The 10329-nt window shown below is 35.7% G+C and overlaps 1 pseudogene; it reads right to left on the reverse strand.

Moving 5' to 3' along the window:
* Positions 1 to 9128, reverse strand: part of LOC135225094 (uncharacterized) — a 76610-nt pseudogene extending 67482 nt beyond the window's left edge.
* Positions 9129 to 10329: the final 1201 nt, after the last annotated feature.

The following is a 10329-nucleotide window of genomic DNA, read 5'->3' on the forward strand; positions in this document are numbered from 1 at the left end:
TTGGGAATAACTTACGAACACACCAAACTTAAACTATAAATCAAACTATCAATACGACAACGGCTGATTTAAGTTTACGCATCAAAAATTCGAAGTAGAAAAAAAAATTGTGGAATAACAAATACCATTTTCTCTTTCACTTAGTTGCATTCTTTTTCGGGTAAGACCAGGATCACTCTGAGTGGGTCCTGAGAAAGACAAGTGAATTCGGCGTGGGTAAAAGCAAGGCCTTGTTGAAAATTACAATAAGCCCGAGCACTCCAGTGTCAGCGGCGCTGTGTCACACCCAGAGTAAGACGCTAAGAAATACAGAAAATTAGATGCACGCACTACACAGACGAATAATAAAAAAAAAAAAAAAAAAAAAAAAAAAAAAAAAAAAAAAACACTGAAGAGTCAGCGAGAGGTTTCCAACTGGGAGAAAGGTGTCAAGAAACGCAGTCCCATAGATTGTCCAGGAATACAATTCCCGGGATTGAATGCATCTTCTTGATGACAGGATGTGCAATACCTTCGCCGACCCCCCCCCCCCCCCCCCCCCCCCCCCCCGCCCCCCCCCGACCCCCCCCCCCCCCCCCCCCCCCCCCCCCCGATCGATTTCCAATATCTTAAAGAGAATGTAGTCGCGTCCATAGAGGATCATCTCTTACTTCTAGATCCTCCCCGAAGCATAATTTCGAATTTTGTCTTCGAACTACTTTTGTGAAATAAAAATTAACGTTAATAAGAAATGGCCACATACAATATATCCCTACATACAGTTTTTCCTAAGTTATAAGATGTCTTTAACTCATCATAAGAAATGTTTCTGATTCCAGCGAAATCCAGCCCAAGTTTTCTTTCCTTGTCAATTACTGTTCGAAATGGACTTCAATCCCAGGCTCGACAACGGCTTAGGATTTCCCTTACCGTTCCAGATTTACCTTTATTTCTTTATTGGATTATTCGTCTGTTACGTACTCCTGCTTTCCTCCTTTCGTGTATGGGGATTTAAAATCTTCACAGGATTCTTTAGAAGGTTAATGATATCGTGCCGGACATTTTCATAATGATGCTTTCTCAAGTTTAATAATAATAATAATAATAATAATAATAATAATAATATCTGGTTGATCAGGCCCCAAGAACCAGATATGTTCAAAGAACGATAGATGGAAATAACATTCTCTCCCAATATGTAGGAAAATGCAATATGAAAAATGAGACCATAAACCACATAGCAAGCGAATGTCCGGTACTTGCACAGAACCAGTACAGAAACATCAGCTACCTTGCAGGGTAAAAAAAAAAAAAAATAAGTGGTACGGATCCCTAATCTCCTGGTGGAGTGAAAGAAAACGATCAGGCAAAGATCCTCTGGGACTATGGTATCAGAACGGATAGGGTGATACGTGCAAATAAACCAGACGTGATGCTGATTGACAAAATCAAGAAGAAAGTATCACTCATTGATATCGCAATACCGTGGGACACCAGATTTGAAGAGAAAGAGAGGGAGAACGGGATAAGTACCCATATCATAAGAACACTAGGCACGATCCCAAGATCCCTGAAAACAGAATCTAGAAAACTAAAGGCTGAAGTAACTCCAGGACTCATGCAGAAGAGCATGATCCTAGAAACGGCGCACATAGTAAGAAAAGTGATGGACTCCTAAGGAGGCAGGATGCAACCCGGAACCCCACACTATAAATACCACCCAGTCGAATTAGAGGGACTGTGAAGAAGAAGAAGAAAAAACTAAAAATATAATAATAACTAATAATAATAAAAATAATAATAATAACAAATAATAATAATAATGAATAATAATAATAATAAGAAGAAGAAGAAGAAGAAGAAGAAACGAGACTCTTCTCATTAATAGTTTTACAATTTAAAACCTTCGATACTACATTCATTCTAATTATAATTATCATCCATGAAACTATCAAATTAGTAACACCAATGGAATTACTCTAAACAAATAAAAAAGACCGAAGACCTTCGGTAATCGTATTTTATTTACGATTTCTGAGCAAAACAAAAGCAATTATGAAACTCATTTGACTAATGCTTTCCAGAGAAAATTCTATTCGTGTTAAATGATGAGTTCTCTGGATATAAATGACATCTGAGTACCTTCCTTCATTATCTTCAACCTACCAAGTTCTTGTTATTGAATGTGGGGTTTTCTGAGTAATATATTATTTCTCTTCTGCTTTTCTTCACTATTATTATTATTATTATTATTATTATTATTATTATTATTGATTATTATTATTATTATTATTATTATTATTATTATTTTATTATTATTATTATTATTATTATTATTATTATTAATTAATTAATACAAATTCTTCAACAGTTACAAAAACAATACGATACCACAGCAAACATCCATAGAATACATGGCCCTTAAATGAATGCAAGAAACTAGATTAATTGATTGATTTATAGATGTATAGACTTTTGGCATGCATGCCAAGCACTGGGTGAACTAAGGCCAATCAGCGTTGATATGGATATGGACTGTGAAAGTTTGAAAGGTGCAACAAAAGGAAAACCTCGCAGACATACAGAGAGAGAAGGGAAGAGAGAGGAGCGAGAGAGAGAGAGAGAGATGAGGAGAGAGAGAGAGAGAGGGGAAAATTTTCCTCTGAAACACGTGTAATGTGCGTTAAAATTTAATAACCGAAAATCTAAAAATTAATATATTTATTGCCAAGAGCCCTTGATGCCAATTTATTCACATTAGGCTGCAAGCATTAAATTATAACTTCTAACTATTGCAATATTCGAAGACCACTTGAAAAACGAGGCAGCAAGATTTCAATAAGTCAAGTATTTCAGTGAAAAAAAAAAAGTCGCTCTCATATTGCTGCAAATCGTTTTGCACACGTATGTAGTACTGAGGAAAGTATGTCGAAAGCGAGCTGGCCCTACAACAGGAAAAGAAAGCATATATGTACGGTAGAATTCAAAAGAGACTTCGGATGTTCGGGAAACAAAATGGAAATCTTTTACTTCCTCCTTCTATCACGAGGGCTAAAAATGTTTTAGTATTTGTAATTTTGTTTTCTGTAAAATATAGAATGTCAGTACATTTTTTCAACTTGAAACTTCACTCACACTTAGCATGAGTGAATGTATTAGAAGAAGTTCTTTGCAAGCTCTGGAATTCTCTTCCTGTTGCGTTTATTTCCCTCAGACTCAGAGAATTCCCCAGGTTTCATAGGTGCCTCACTTTGGGTTTATGAACAATTATTTTTCTTTTTTTACATCTTTCATTTTTTTGCCACCTCCGATATACGGAATCTCTTCCTGCTCGTTTTTTTATTATTATTATAAACTTCTTACCAAGATAAACTTCCTGATTTATCCAACCCCCACCCAGGTAAAAAAAAGAAGAAAAAAAAAAACTCCTTTCTGAGGGGGAATGGTTTAAGCTAGATACTGCCTTTCAATAAAGTTAATGAAACATCAAAACCATTATATTATAAATCATTAGACCATTAAACTAAAATCCATTACGATAAAGTCCTTTCCTTTCAATCAGTCCAATCGGCAAAGGGGTAATTTATGGATACCGGCATTCAATGAAATAATCAGGTTGATAGTTGACGGGTCACTGGCATCAGTAAATTTGTGGCATAATTATATATATATATATATATATTATATATATATATATATATATATATATATATATAAGTCTATCACATTACCGTGATTCATATACATATAATCGAACTACATATGTCCTTTAATATCTAATTCGCTCTAGCCTCGGAATTAATATATTTTCATATATGTTTAACCGAGGGGGAATTTATTAAGCGATAATAGAATTGGCCATTGACAGGCGCGAACCAGCGACTTCCCAATCCCAGGACTGGCAGTGAAGCCTTAAACCACCACCCCGACACCGCAAGAGATATAAGTTCATGCCGCCTCCTACCTGAAATACCTTTCGCGCGCACAGGTATTTTTTGTTATGGAGACTGCATCAACCCATCTCGTTCTCGGTGGCGTGTTTAGTGCTTTTGCCCGCACGTAGTCATCATATAAGTCTATCACATTACCGTTGATTCATATACATATATCGAACTACATATGGTCCTTCAATATCTAATTCGCTCTACCTCGGAATTAATATATTTTCATATATGCTTAACCGAGGGGGAATTTATTAAGCGATAATAGAATTGGCCATCGACAGGCGCGAACCAGCGACTTCCCAATCCCAGGACTGGCAGTGAGGCCTTAAACCACCCCGACATCGCAAGAGATATAAGTTCATAAAAAGCCGCCTCCTACCTGAAAACTACCTTTCCCCACCGCGCGCACACAGGTTAATCACATATGAAAATATATTAATTCCGAGGTAGAGCGAATTAGATATTAAAGGACATATGTAGTTCGATAATATATATATATATATTATATATATATATTATATATATGTGTGTGTGTGTGTGTGTGTGTGTGTGTGTGTGTGTGTGCGTGTGTGTGTTAATTTAATTTTCACTGTTTTATTCCAGTGGACCATTTCGTAGAATTAGTTAAAACGCTTCGTAATAAATTCTGAAAACGAAATATAATTCAACTGTCGCATTTATATAATAATCACATGTATGAATGTGTCATTCTACTCTCTCGGTGTTATATATGAAACGTACGTGAAGATATAAATGTTCAATTACAGACCGGTTTGTATGATGTAATCAAGCCTGAAAATATATTATTATTATTAAAACAGGTGCAGTGAAAATCTATAATCTATCACGATTTGTAATGTAAAATCGTCCTTTCCTAATATATGGGATTAAACTACTACAGAGTAAACATGTAAGATTACACGTGTAGTTTACAGAGTAAACTTGTAAGATTACAAGTAGTTCTACGGAACTAAAATGATACTTTTCATTTCTTGCAGGCGTCTTGGTATATAAACAAATATTCTAATACATCTTATTCTGACTAAAGCCACGTGTCCAAATCTGGTTAAAAAGTCGGTCATTATAAATTCCATCTCACGATAACCTCATAGATGTTTGATCATGTATTTTCAGTCTTGTATATAGGAAACATTTAACGAATATGCACATATAGTACACACACACACACACACACATATACATATACACATATACCAACATTAAATCTAGATTGTATAACTTGTATTTCGTTGGTTTTATTTATTATAAAAGACTTCTTAACCAGATTTGGGCTCAAGCCTTCGACCAAAACTGTTATTTGCTACAAACGATAATTGTCATTTTATTCCTGTCGATTTCCAAGAGAATCTTACTGGTTAGCAACAGTGGTTATAAAGAGATCGGTAAACGGATAAAACAAGGAAATTATATTGTCTCCTTGAAAATCTGTACGTAATATTGTGAAATGAGTGGTTCAGAATAAGACTACATGTACTATTTATCTTATAGTCAAAATCATCACACGAAAAAAAAAACCCCCCCCTCCCCCCCCCTCCCCCAAAAAAAAAAAAAAAAAAAAAAAACGGGAAATGAATAATGGCGGGTGAACCCAAAAAGCTAAGGGGAAGAGTTTCCTTTGCCCTGCATCAAGACCCGGGATCTATGGCGTAAACTCGAAACAGAGCGCCATGTGTTTGAAAGCTTTTTCTGATATTTCACAAATTTTGTCTCGAAACCTTTCTCTTTCGTTCCCCTTGGGATGACGGGGGGAAGGAGAGGAAATAGTTTCACCTCGCTCGCCTTGGCATCTTCCCCGAATTTTTCTTTACTGCCAACTATATTTTTTTTTCGTGTCAGAAAGGACTACTTTCTCGTATCATGTCGTTTTCTCTTTATATGTTAATATTCTTTCCCTTTAATTGCACAGTTTCTCACTTTTTATATTTTTATTTTTTGGAGGAAATTATCAAAATACCTTTGTCCTATCATCTTCCCTTTTAATGTTCCGTCAAACTGATTTCTTATGGGGGGGGGGGTGGGTGGGGCGGGCAGATATGGGCACTCCTCAATCAGCTATTTATTTATTTATTCATATAATTTAAATATTCAGATATCTGTTTTCACAAAAAAAAATTCAAAATTGTACACTGCTTCTAAAAATATATATGGTTTGTATACCACTCCAAAAATAAACAAACATAGTACAGAAATGGTCGAGAATCGTAGGAAAATTGAGGAATTATTCATAAAAATATAGATTAATTACATAATTCATTATATTCTTTCTCGATTACCGCTCGAGTTTTCGGACCATTTGTAATTTCTATAACTTTACTCCCTTTGGGGAAATTCATACACAACATTCACTTGATACAAAAAAATACTCAAACGTTATACTTTTTATGTTTTAGTAAAGACAACACAGCCAGAAAGACTCGATCTATATTTAGGTGGGGATTAATCCAAATTATCAGATTTATAATAATTTCAGCCAAAAAAAAACATCTATGTATATTTTTTCTTGAATAATTTTCGTGAATAATCTAGGCAATTATCCCTCGATTCATATGACTTTTTATATTTGTTACGACCCTTGTTGGGCCGGGGTGCAAGTTCTTTTGCACAAGAATAGAGAGGACAGTGATCTTACCAAGTATCCAGATAAATTCAGTCAGCGGAGACAAAAACACACAGGAAAACTCAACAATTTTTATTAACAAACAAAGCAAAAGAATAATAAAGTCAGCCTTGTGACTATACAGGACACAACTTAGTCCTTACTACTCCCGTAAGAGTTCCTAATCACTAACACTAAACTCTAGACAGAAAATATTGAGAGATAAACTGCATAAATTAGTAAAATGGGCCCAACACCAACATAAATATAAACCAATACCTATAACTAAGCAGAGAGGAAAGAAGTAAGAGACCAACAGGGGGAAAACTTAATTTTCCTACCTACAATTATAAACTAAATTTTAAATATAAAAAGTATCAAACATATTAATAGATAATATCCACAAGAAATAACGAAAATTACAGCATCAAACTCGTGACAAGATATACAGACTGGCATATTTATATATATATATATATATATTTATATATATATATATATATATATATATATATATATTATATATATGGTAAAATTACAGTTTCAACCATTATGGGAAAACTGGAATAAAAGTATATTTGTTGCATCAGAAATAATGTAGTTCCAACGGATTTAACATTTATTTTGACTGCAAACCATCCGATTTAGAGATTTACTGTAATTGAGTTAAAAAAACGAGTTTTTTTCCAGAAAAGGTAAAAAAAGGTAAATGTCCAGGAGAAGGCCGCACCCGTTTTTTTCAAGTATTAACGACGAAAAACGGCAAAAAAAACGACCAGATTGGTGTTGCACATCGCATAGAAACATGAGGAAATGAATAAAAAAGAAACTAAGAGTTACTCTTACACACAAAATCTAAGCATAAACCTAACTACTTCAATTATGGGGGATCCCAGTGGGATGCGGGGTTTTTGGGTGGGGGGAGGAGAAGAAAAGTGATTTTCGGGGCACTACCGAACCTAATACAACCACCTAACCTTACCTAGGGCCCTGTACCCCTACCATAGGCCTAGCGGGGGGGCGGGGTGCTCGCCCCCCCTGACGACCCCCCCCCTTAAGGCCACTACCTAACATCCATCAAACCAAATCCAAAGTGATGGTACTGCTGTATACATCGTTATACTACCACCATTATAATATACTCTATAAATTAATGAAGCTTACCTTAAACTGTTGGTTGATAAAGATTGCTGCTGCGCTTTGAGGAAAACGTGAAGCCGTTGCAAGGTTCCCTGACATGCAACTTAAAGTAGGAAGTGGCCAGGTACCCGACGACCACATTGCCACTGCAAACAATCAGTAGGAAAAATCGAAGGTCTGTCCAAAATTAATGCCAGAAGGGCCAGCCACTGCCTCTGCCATAGGTACAGGAAGACAAAATGCCGTTTTTGCTTCATTATTCGAGTATTCAGTCAAACAAGGATACAAAGTGGACACTAGACAGGTAACTTTTTTACTCCGCTGAAATGCTAGTGAAACTTAGTTTTCGACTAAAGTCGTTCGTAATTGGTTATGAAACCCATGACGTCATAACGATGTCACATCTCTTCAGCCAATAATGAGTAACTGGAACTGCTTTTGTTTGCGTAAGAAAGTAAGTTAGAGGCTCATTAAAAGTAAACATTACCGTAGAGGAAACACCTCTCCCGACTTAGGAAAAATTCAAGGTAAAAACTTAATATTTTTTTTTTTTCTCTGTAAGTATGCATTAGCGACAATAATGTATTGAGAAGAAGTGTTTTGTTATCACGTGCTTTACTCGGGAAAATACAATATAAATAGATTTCCCATAATGGTTGAAACTGTAATAATACCATATATATATATATATATATATATATATATATATATATATATATATATATATAAATATAAAGCTGCAATAAGAATGCCAACAGTCTCGAAAGACTCACTATACGAGAGTAACAAACAAAAAGAATACTCGGGAAGAGCTTCTCACACTAAATAAGGGATGAATGGATGCCCAAACGATTCAGGCTAAACAGTTGCCTTGCTGAAGGCCGAAATACAGGGGAGCCGTGATCTCTTACATCCACTGGGACAATGCCACGTACCAGGCCAATACTCTGCTATCTGAAGGGCGTGCAGTACACAGGTACCAATACCATGGGAAAGGAGTCTGTCGTGCTCCCAACCAAAAACACAAGGGGAATTCCCTACCTGGTAGCAACCGCCTTACTTGCACCTTCACGGGCCTCAATGCCCCCACCGCTGCAGCTCAGAAGGACGTCGTAGGAAAATACAGTGAAGTCTCCCACGTCCACTCTGTCGGGATCCAGCGCCGATATCAGAGCCCGCGGGAAAGTACACACTGTAAAGGGGAAAGTCACCCAGATGGCAGAAATGCCCCTGCGCCTCCAACATTGACGGAGACAAATCCTTCTTAGGGCGATGAAGAAAAATATGCCAGCTGCAAAAACATGCGGGGAGAATAGCAAGCCCGAACTGTTCTCGGGAAAAAGTCGCGCCCCTCCAATATCCTCACTGGTGTCCTTTTCACCAACCACTCGAAAGATAAACAAAACAAAAAAACTAGCATTAATAAGATACTCACAAACATTTAACATGCGGGGAGGGGGTTTAACAAGCAGTTCGCTTGACGCTCAGCCGAGACCAAAGTAAATCTTAAAACTAAAACCTTAAAAACTAATTTCCTTACGCTAATTTTATATACAACAAAATATAACAAAAAGCAGTAACAAGGCTGAGATAAAAATAAACCAAAAGCAATGCCAATTACATTAATACATGATATTACTCGATATGAATTTATTTTTTTTTAATACTGAAAACATTACGAGAATTATAAAGCATTTCACCAGTATGACTCAATTTTTTTCGTCTCTTAATATCAGGCATTTTATTCTTTTAGGCTGATTTTTAAACCGTTTACGTACTCTACTCTTTAAAACACGGATTCTCAGTTGGCGTGGTGGAAAATGTAATGTTATGCCGAAGAAAGTTGCAACTGAAACGTAATTGTTGTTAGTAGTGCATTGCACAAAAATATCTTAAAGCCAGGAAAAGTTACAAAACCAGAGAGGAAACAGAGAGAAGCATTAGTGGATAAGGTACTATTCAGTTCTAAAAAGGGATAAGTACAGTACAAAAAGTATTTTAAAGATACAGTTGTCATGAATATTTTTGCGATTGTCTAATGACGAACATTTCAAGGTACAGTTGTCATGAATATCTTCTTTTCTGTCTAAAGAGGGCCATCTCAAGATACTGTCTATTTTTTTTACTGTCTAAAGAGGACCATTTAAAGATACATTTGTCAAGAATATCTTTTTTTTCTATCTAAAGAGGGTCATTTTAAGTTACAGTTGTCATTTTTTTTTCTTACAGTATGAAGAGTACCATTTAAAGATAAAGTTGCCATGAGCATTTTGTGATTGTCTAAAGAGGACCATTTCAAAATACACTTGCCATGGATAGTTGTTTTTAAATCTAAAGCAGTATATTTCAAGATACATTTAACAGGACTTTTTTGACTGTTTAAAGATAAACATCTCAAGACAAGATTTGTAATCTGATTTTCAAACAGAATTCTGAGAGAAAATAACACGTTTCTTTCTTCTCTTTTATCCATCAATATTTTTTCCCAAATAGCCAGTGTTTCCATTTTAAAAAATCTGGCTTAGTATTTGCTGACTGTTCTTGATCTATTGCTTTATCTCTGTTTTTTATTTCCCTTTTAGAAAGTTCATATGACTCAAAGTATATTGGCATTAAATACAATTAAAAGGAATAGGGCATTTACAGGCG

This window comes from Macrobrachium nipponense, chromosome 12 (assembly GCF_015104395.2).
Source record: "Macrobrachium nipponense isolate FS-2020 chromosome 12, ASM1510439v2, whole genome shotgun sequence".
Lineage (NCBI taxonomy): Eukaryota > Metazoa > Arthropoda > Malacostraca > Decapoda > Palaemonidae > Macrobrachium > Macrobrachium nipponense.